We start from the raw sequence: 10427 nt of genomic DNA, 5'->3' as shown, positions 1-10427 counted from the left end.
AAGGGCTGAGGAACAACTTAACTTACGTAGGTGGAACCTGCCTAGAAAGAATATGCATATATATATATATATGTGTATATATATATATATATATATGTGTGTGTGTATATATATATATATATATATATATATATATATATATGTGTGTGTGTGTGTGTGTGTGTGTGTGTGTGTATGTATGTATGTATGTATATATATGTATGTATATATATATATGTATATATATATATATTAATAGAATATAATTAATAGAATGATACAATGATATGATATGATCTAATATAATATAATAATTTGACAACATTTCTCTCCTGTTTCCCCTCTGCCATTACCAGAAGGTCCAGTTAAACAGAAGCCAGGAGTGTGTCCAATCGATATCTGCGATTGCTCTGGTCCTCTGCCTAATGAGTGCCGGACAGATTATGGTTGTGAAAAAAAGAAGAAATGTTGTTACTCTTGTTGTGCAATGCGCTGTGTGGACCCAAAATAAGAAGCTCCGGGATTCAGGTAGTACTTTCTTCTCAACGGTGCACTGGGTTCCATATTATCATGGTCTTGATGAAAAAGCAAATATCCTCCATGCTCCCTTCACTTTAGCCCTGTAGCCTAATCTTCTCCCCATTTTTCCTTTCTTTCTTTCTTTCTTTCTTTCTTTCTTTCTTTCTTTCTTTCTTTCTTTCTTTCTTTCTTTCTTTCTTTCTTTCCTTCCTTCCTTCCTTCCTTCCTTCCTTCCTTTCCTTTCTTTCCTTTCTTTCTTTCTTGGGTGAATACAGGTATTGCTTTCACTTCACCTGCCTTTGATTTCTTTGCTTCAGATTAGCTACCAGAAACTTTGATCAACCACATGCAAACCTAATTTGCTGACATTATACTTCATCAATCTTCCCGTAGCAGCTGGTCCTTAACACTTATTTTAAATTCTTCAGTCATCCTTTGACAACTAGGGTTCCTCCAACCTAGGCTGACAGAAGTTTTTCTTTATTATGTCATTTGGCTGCTTCCATGATGCTGCCTCCAGCAAAATGTTTCTTCTTGGATTACTTTGATAGTGAGAAACATAGATGTTTGTTTAGCTACTTTTGTATTGTTAAGTTTAACATTTAATTTGCAATCCATTTACAGGCTTCCCCATTGATGAAAGTGGTTTGGCAACTCCATATAAAACTCCAACAATTTTACAGCATCTCTCTGATCTCTTCATCAGCCTCAGAAATGTTTCTTGATCCAGAAATCAGAACAGCAAGATATTTGCTACACTGTTTTACTCCTGGTTATTTCAGAGAACTTTCCTTCCTTCCTTCCTTCCTTCCTTCCTTCCTTCCTTCCTTCCTTCCTTCTTTCTTTCTTTCTTTCTTTCCTTCCTTCTTTTTCTTTCTTTCTTTCCTTCCTTCCTTCCTTCCTTCCTTCCTTCCTTCCTTCCTTCCTTCCTTCCTTCCTTCCGGTACAGCATTATTATTATAATGATAATGAAATATTATGAAAAATGAAGAAAGATGATTCGTTGTAATGGAAATTATTGTTTCTCTATCATAAGTAAAATTAGCATTTCAAATTTCACTTTTCAGTTCTTTATTTACCTACAGAATACATCTCGGTAATCTCTAGCAGACAAAATTTAATTACAATATTTCCCCTAAGAAGACAACCTATCCATGGCAGAATAGATTCCACTAAACTGTGAACTTGGTCTCATATTTTTATATCACCAAGAAGGAAAAATCGAGAACTTTACAAATCACATTGTTAACAGAAGATTTGAAGTTTAATGTTGCTATTGTTTAACCTGTTAACTATTCTTTCTCATATAGAAGGCATGACAAGTCAAATTAGGTTTCAAATAGATGTAGAAGTCTATAAATTTTGGACCTTTTTTACAAAAGGGGAAGATGTTATTTTTGCAGTATATCTCTCAACGTTCAGCTGAGTGGATAATATGTGTTTTTGTTTTTATTTTTATTTTGTCCTTTAAATTCACATTTTTTAATGTTCTTGTTGTCAGCATTCCAGAAAGACCCCCACTCCAAGTAAAGACGCAGAAGCAAGCATTTTCCAAAGTCCTCTTTACTAGAATAGGCAAACTGGCACATCTGGGGAAACCCGAATCTGAAAAGCCCGGGTTTTCCTTCAGTAAGTCAAAGCTCCCCTTTTCCACCCAGTCAGTCACATGCTCCAATCAATGTCCGTTCCATCCTGATCCAGCCCCCTGACCACTTCTTCTCCAGATGCGGGATCGCCCTGACCTTGACCGACAGGAAGAATGCTATTATGTCTCCTAACCCCCTCTCCTACTTTCCCACACATGAGAAGGTGGTGGCATTGGAGCTTCCGGCCTAACATGGCTTCCAAAGCTGACACTTGTCCTGTTTCGTTTTCTTGTTGTATTCTTTTGGATTTTGGATTTTAATCTTTTAAATAATGTAAAAATTAAAAAGTTCACATTTTAAGTAGACACCTACAATGCCGTGCCCTCAAATTGTAACTTTCTTAGCAGCCCAGAACCATATTAGAGTTGATAGTATCAAAAGTCCCCAAAAGATCTAATAAGACAAGGAAAGCTGCACTCCAAGCATCTAAATTACAGTTTAGGTCATTCACAAGAGCAACCATATGTGCTTCCACCCCTTGCTTCAGTTTGAACCATGATTGAAAGGGCTGTAACTCATTCATTTCCATCCTCCTTTCAATCAGCTCTTCCCCAGTTAATCCTGTTTCTCTTCAAATCACACTCATTTTCCAAACTGCATATCACCTCCTGTTGTCCTCCTCAGGTCCAGGAAAGTTTGTTTATATCCTTTGGAAATGTTATGATATTCCAAACTGGACTGCATTTGAGGAATTCTGAATGTTATTACCAAAATAAAAATGGGAACTATTAACCACAAGGAGTGTGGTGGATCATTACTACGTTGTTTGGTTCTTCCAACTGGACCTCACATTAGAATGTAGGAAAGAAGAATTCGCTGCTTGAGATGTTGAATGAGAAAGGAAAGGGTCCAGATATTGCTAACAGTCAGAAAGTGAAATGAGCTAATCACATTATTGCTCAAAGAAATTATCGGTTAACCACAAACTGACAAGAAAGTTAATTAGAAAAAGCTACTTGGTATATCCAAGTATATTGGTATATTTTTTTTTACTACTGGTTTTGTGGGCATGGCGTGTTGGGCATGGTGTGGCTTGGTGGGCATTGTAGGAGAAGGATACTGCAAAATCTCCATTTCCACCACACTCTGGGGCCAGCCAGCGGTGGTATTTCCCGGTTCTCTGAAGTACTCAAAATTTCTACTACTGGTTCTCCAGAACCTGTTAGAACCTGCTGGATTTCACACCTGCCCTATACATATTTCTATAACCCAGGTCGCCTAGGAGAGGCAGGCTTCAATAGAGTCCTCTATTGCTCTGTTAAATGCCACAACAAACAGTCCTTCAACAGCCAGTAAAGCTCCACCCCACACTTCCCAGTAGGCAGCCACCCACAGTCCCATTAAAAAAAAACCAGTAGGCAACAAACCAAGTTGAAAGGCAAAGAGGAAGTCCAAAGACAAGGCGCAAGCTCACGGGCCAAGGTCCAGAGTCAAGGTCCACACAGCAACGAAAGTTCACAGGGCAAGTTTGGCTTGCTACCAAGGTTTTAGCTACTTCAAGACTTTCCAAGAAACTAGGTGATAAATTTGTGGAACCATTCAAAGTTCTCCGATAAATCAACCCTGTAGCCTTCCACATCCCATTACCCCCTTCAAAGAAGGTGCATTCAGTATTTCACCAAGCATTATTTTTATTTATTTATTTGTCAAGCATATATTTTATGATAGATACAAGTGTAAACATAATTATAAATACATGAAAAGGATGCGAATAAAAGAAAAGATTAGGACAGGGATGGTAGGCACGCTGATGTGCTTATGCACGCCCCTTACAGACCTCTTAGGAATGGGGTGAGGTCTACAGTAGACAGTCTAAGGTTAAAGTTTTGGGGGCTTGGGGAAGAAACCATAGAGTCAGGTAGTGCATTCCAGGCATTGACAACTCTGTTACCAAAGTCATATTTTCTGCAGTCTAGTTTGGATCGGTTTACCATGAGTCTGTATCTATTGTGTGCTCTTGTATTGTTTTGATTGAAGCTGAAGTATTCATTGGCTGGTAGGATATTGTAGCAGATGATTTCATGTACTATGCTTAGGTCAGACCAAAAATGGCAAAGTTCTAAGTTGTCTAAGCCCAAAATTTAGAGTCTGGTGGCATAAAGTATTTTGTTGTGAGCAGAGGAGTGGAGGACTCTTCTTGTGAAATATCTCTGGACTCGTTCGATTATATTAATGTCTGATATGCAGTGCAGGTTCCAGACAGATGAGCTGTATTCAAGAATTGGTCTGGCGAAAGTTTTGTATGCCCTAGTTTGCAGTTCAATATTACCGGAGAAGAAGCTACATAAGATTAGGTTAAGAACTCTTATGCTTTTTTAGCACTGCTGTTACAGTGAGCTCTGGCACTTAAAGTATTTGTGATGAGTACTCCAAGTTCTTTGACAGAGTGAGGGTCATCTGTTAGGTCGTATCCATCCAGCTTATATTTTGTGTTCTGATTTTTTTTTGCCAATGTGTAAGACAAAGCATTTGTTGGTTGGAGCTGGTTCTGAAAGATACTTCGTAGATTATGCTAAGTGATTCTGCTATGGTGGTTGAGAGCTTCCTTAGAAAGTAGGCACATAATCCATCAGGGCCAATCAATAGAGATGGTTTTAGGTTGCATAGTGCCTTTTCAAAGGCATTTTCTGTGAAATTGACATGTAGTAGATCGCTGTGAGTAGTTGTGGTCCGATTGGGAAATGAGGGGCATGAGCCATTGCTGTTACAGTCTTCCCCGTTTGGTCCTCTTAGTGGTGGAATGGATCTTGAGTCTTTAAGTTTGTTGTTTACGAAATTGTAGAAGGCCCAGGTGGATTTAGTGCGTATTAGGTTTTCCTCTTGTTTGCTGTGATAACTGATGCATTCTGCCTTTATCTGTTGGCATACGGTTTTGTAGAGACTTTTGAAGTTAGTTATGTTGGCTACCTAGTTTTTGCACCAAAAAGGGTTTTTTGTTTTGTTTTGTTGTTGTTGTTTTTGGTTTGAAGCTTCCTTATTGTTATGGGCAATTTATTGTTCCTGGTTTTGGGGGTTATTACTGGTACGTATAGTTTGATGATTCTTTTGACTTCTTGCAAAAAAATGCTATAATGGTCTTTGGCAGTGATGCAGCCAGCGAATAGTTTGCCAATCAAGAGATGAAAGGTCATCAATTATGAGATCATAGCTGGCTTTTCTAAAGTTATACTTTGGGTTTCCGTCATTATGATTGTCTATGTGAGGACGTAAGTTGAGATAAAAGTCTATCATGCTATGGTGATGTTGGAAAAGGATTCTTTTATTTTTAGTCCATAAATTGAATTTAAACTGTTGCAGAAGATGAGATTAAGGCAGCTGTTGAGTCTAGTGTTTTTGGTTACTAGTTGATCTAGTCCCAGATTCATTACAGCATTGTACAGGGTTGCATGTATGGCTTCAGTTGTACATTCATTTAGGGTCCAATTAATAAGAGGTAGATTTAGGTCACCAAGAAAGATAAGAGGGTGTGGGCAGGAGGCTGCCCATGTTAGTAGTGATGTTAGTTTGTTCACATGTACAAGGTCGTAATCAGGGGCTCTGTAACAGAGTATGAAGCAAATTGTGGTGTTTAGGGAAAGGTTGCATACGATGGTCTCAGGAAGAGCTAACTCCTGTGTAACTTGAATATTTTTTAGAGTTAGGGATTTTTTTATAGAAGATAGCAACACCACCCCCTCTGTGGATTTCACGGTCGGACCTGTACGCATGATAGTCTCTTACTCTGGTAATGGAGTCTGGTAGTGATTAATTCAGCCACGTCTCGCATACAAATATAAAGTTGAATATAGTTGTATTTAATCTCCAAAAATGTTCCCCCAGGCACAATACATTCCCAGTGCCCCCTCCACCACCAGTCATAGTAGAGAGAGAACTAGAATACTAGGTGGAAGCAATCCTAGACTCTAGGAAAAGAAGCAAAGGTATTCAGTACTTGGTTCATTGGAAAGGCTACCTTTTTTGCAGCTCACTCCTCAGAAAACGCAGAGTACACACCCTGATTTAGTTCATCAATTTCACCAGTGGGCCGACACCAATTATGATTTTCTGTTATCCATCCTCCCATTTAATGGTGGGGGCCCATTTGTCAAGCCAAGCAAGGCCCAATATGATGGATTCTGACATCTTTGGTGCTACTATAAATCTTATAGGTTCACGATGTCTCCCAAATTCTAAACTAACCAATTCAGTGATTTGGGTGGCTGGGACTCCACCAATTATGTCCCATCCACCTGTTCAAACTTAATTGGGTGCTTTAAGGCTCTTGTTTTGATTCCTAATTGTTCAACAATTGGAAGTCCAATTAAACATCTGGTACAGCCTGTATCTATTATTGCTGGTACTTCTCCTTGCTTCCCAGTCTCTGGCACTGCCAGTTTCACTTTAATTGAAAAACAGGGATGGGTGAACTCACCATCGGGTCAACTTCTCTGCTAGCCTCATTGGGAGGGGCTGCTTTGGCTGAAGGTTCCTCGCTCTCTTTGATGGGGAAGGGAACCTATATGGCTTGTCCGGAAAATTAACTGGTATCCGGGGGCTTTCTTGGGGCCCTTCTGCCTCGGGTGGCCATGGCCGGACATTATTGTGGAATTGGTGCAGGGGCCAGGCACTCAGAAGCTCTTATGACCCATTTTCCACAACAATAGCATTTAATCACCCCTGCAGGTTGAGTGAGAGGGACTTCAGCAGGCTTTGAAAGTGGACATCTAGCCAGAGCTCCAAGGTGGCTTCTCTGCTGGGGCTTTGCAGAGGGAGTGAATTTCTCTATCCAGAGCTATGGACAATGGGCAAGGTTCCCTGTGACCCATCTAAAGTCCCATACAAAATCTTTTATGGGTCGATTACCTTGCTTAGTTTAGTTTAGTTTTATTATATTTGTATACCGCCCTTCTCCCAAAGGACTCAGGGTGGTGAACAGCCATGATAAAACAACATACAAGACAAAATTTTAAAAACATATTAAAACAATTCAATCTTTGGCCAAAATTAAAACTTCCAATTAAAACCATTTTAAACCACTTTTAAAACCCAATTTAAAATTGTTTATCCCGTCAGACCGGCTTGCTGAAATAATAGGATCTTCAGAGCACGGCGGAAGGCGCAGAGGTCGGGGATCCTTCATATGTCCAGGGGCAATTCATTCCATAGGTCAGGAGCCCCCACAGAGAAGGCTCTCCCCCTGGGGGTCACCAGTCGATATTGTTTGGCCGACAAAGGAGGCCCTCTCTGTGGGAGCGTGTCGGTCGGTGGGAGGACCGACACGCGGTCCTGTAAGTAACCAGGTCCTAAGCCATGGAGCGCTTTAAAGGTGGTAACCAACACCTTGAAGCACACCCGGAAGATTACCAGGAGCCAGTGCAGCTCGCGCAAGAGGGGTGTTACATGGGAGCAACGAGTCGCCCCCATTATCACTCGCGCAGCCACATTCTGGACCAGCTTCATCCCTTTTATTGTGGCTTCGTTCTCATTGATCCGGTCAGGGTCATCGAATTAGGCCCGGAGCAGCTTAATCAGCATCATTTATTTCAGCCACTCCCTTGTTGTGCAGCTGGGCTATCCAGTCCAAACCATCGCCTTTATTCATCCCCTCTGAAATTGCAGGTACTAAGTTGCGATCAGTTTCGTATTGTTCCCTATACTGATCTATAAGGGCCCAGAGCGGTGCACGATCGTCAGAACTTTTTTTTTTTTTTTACTTTTTAAAGCATTTTTAACTGCTTTAAAATGCTTTTAAAAAGTTTTAAAAAGAGGTTCCAACAATCACGCGCCACAACTATGATCATTGGAACCTTTTTTTTTTTTTTACCTTTTTAAAGCATTTTTTACTTCTGGAGAACTAGTAGTAAAAAATGCTTTTAAAAAGTTTTTTAAATGGTTTCCAAGCTTGCGTGCCACAGCTGATTCCCCACCCCCTCATTGTTCTACCTACCTTCCCAAGCCTCCTTTTGGTGCATACTGTGCATGCATGTGTGCAGTATGCATTTGGTGAACACTGCGCATGCGCAGCCAGCAAACCGGTAGCAAACCAGTTCAGATTTCACCACTGGTCACAATGCACAAAAGTTTGAATGACTACCTTTGTAAAAAACTTCCATAAAAATACCCAAAGCTGGACAATGTAGACCAGGGGTGTTAAACTCAAGGCCCGCAGGATGAATTTGGCCTGCGATGTGATTGGATCCAGACTTTGCAGCTGTTTTGGAAACAGTGAGGGGCTGGTCCATATCACTTTGGCCAGGCCCACCCAATCCAGGCATGTGTGCGTGCTCTACCAGCCCTAACCTGTGCAGTTCATCAGGCTCTGTAACAGCACAGCTGGATAAAGGACACCTGGTTTTTCTCCTTTTCTTCAGTCTAAAGGTGGGTTCCTTCCATCTGAACAGAACCAGGCCAGGACACATATGCCAGATTATAAACTCAAACATTTTCCAAACATTCTGTGACATAGTAGCAGACATTTTCGTTTGCAGCAATGGAACAATGAGTAGGAAAACCTTCTGTGCTCCTTTACAATTGCAAACTTATTATGAAAAGAAAGAAAAACTGTTAGCGATTATACTATGGTGTGCTTTTCAAATTTTATCCTAGGAACATATGATGTAATCTACAGATTACCGTGGTCATAGAATTGAATGGGGTAGATTAAAGCCAATTGCTGGAATCAGGAAATAAATTACATAAACCTTGGCTCTTAAACCTATTGAGAGATGAGAAAATGAAAGAAGCAGACATTTTACAAGACAGAGGTGGTATTCAGCAGGTTCTGACCAGTTCTGGAGAACCGGTAGCAGAAATTTTGAGTAGTTCGGAGATACCACCTCTGACTGGCCCTGCCCCCATCTATTCTCTGTCTCCCAAGTCCCAGCTGATCGGGAGGATATGAGGATTTTGCAGTAACCTTCCCCTGCCACGCCCACCAAGCCATGCCACACCCACAAATCCACGCCCACAGAACCGGTAGAAAAAAATTTGGATCCCACCACTGTTACAAGACCACTATATATGAAAGTGAAGGGAAATAGTAATAAGGATATAATAAATAATAGTAGAATATAATATACTGGAATACTAGAATTAGTAGAAAACATTATTCTGTAATCGTTTATTTCCTGTAACACATATATGCTATATTTTGCCTTTGTATTTGTATTTCCTGTAACTAACTTTCTGTAACAGACATATGCTGTATTAGGCCTCTGTAAAGTATCTGGTATCAGTCAAACATATGCTCCTGCTATCAACCTGAATCTCCCATCAATCGTATTCTTGGTTTCCTGTATCTGGAGCCTGGCACCTATCTCAGATTAGAGCTGAATACATCATCAGGGTTCACACAGTGTGGGGAAAAGAACAAAGGAATACTCAAGGATGAGATTAAGATTAATTGGGAGGCATCTATCTTTTGCAGGACTATGAAGAATATGCAAACCTAAATTAGGAGGCCAGAATTAGGGACCAAGCTGATGTTTCTAAGGGTATAAAAAGGATGCCATGCCTTCTCTAAGGTGTGGCCTTCCTTACATGTCTCTTTTGTATATGTTCGGAAAAGTTTACCCAGCCTTTACTTTGATCAAATTAAGCACTGATTCTTCTCAAGCCTCTGCTTAAGTTCTTCTGTTTGGCTCAATGTTGGCTTAAGCATATTGCCGGACCTTACAAAAGTTTAAATGACTACCTTTATTAAAAAGGTTCAAAAATTTTAAAATATATATTTGATTTTAACACTCTGCTTGTCAGACAGAGGTTGAGGACAAAAAAAGAGGACATCTCTTTTTGTTGAACATCAGAGTTTACAGACATGGAAGGGTGATCATGATCTGGACTATGCCTTAATATTGCAGTTACTAATGTTCCCACCTGTTGTAGCCAAAGCTTCTGTTTCAACAAAAATGAGAAGAATTGCTTACGTTTGGGGGGGAGGAGAAAGAAAGCATACAAACCTGTTTGGCAAAACTCTGTTAGCAGTTTTGTGCAACTGTAACCCTCACCACATTTCTGTTCATACACTGCTCTGCCCAACAGTAGTTTTTTTATCATTCTAAGTCATTTGCTGAACCTGAAGGACAGCATGAAGCTGCTCACCACCTTTCTCCTTGTGGGCCTTCTAGCTCTTTGGATGGGATTCCCCTCCACAACCGGGAGCGACACCCCAGCAGGTGAGACATAAAAGCAGCTGTTTGGTGAAGAGAGATGATGGAGGAAAGAGAAGGAAGCCTCACTGAGTTTTATGCCTTCATCTTTACTTTTAAATTCTCTCTTTGATGTAGCTGATTGAATATTAATTTA

This window comes from Pantherophis guttatus, chromosome 3 (genome assembly GCF_059756535.1).
Source record: "Pantherophis guttatus breed Tessera chromosome 3, ASM5975653v1, whole genome shotgun sequence".
NCBI classification, from domain to species: Eukaryota; Metazoa; Chordata; class Lepidosauria; order Squamata; family Colubridae; genus Pantherophis; species Pantherophis guttatus.
This window is presented reverse-complemented; position numbering follows the sequence as displayed.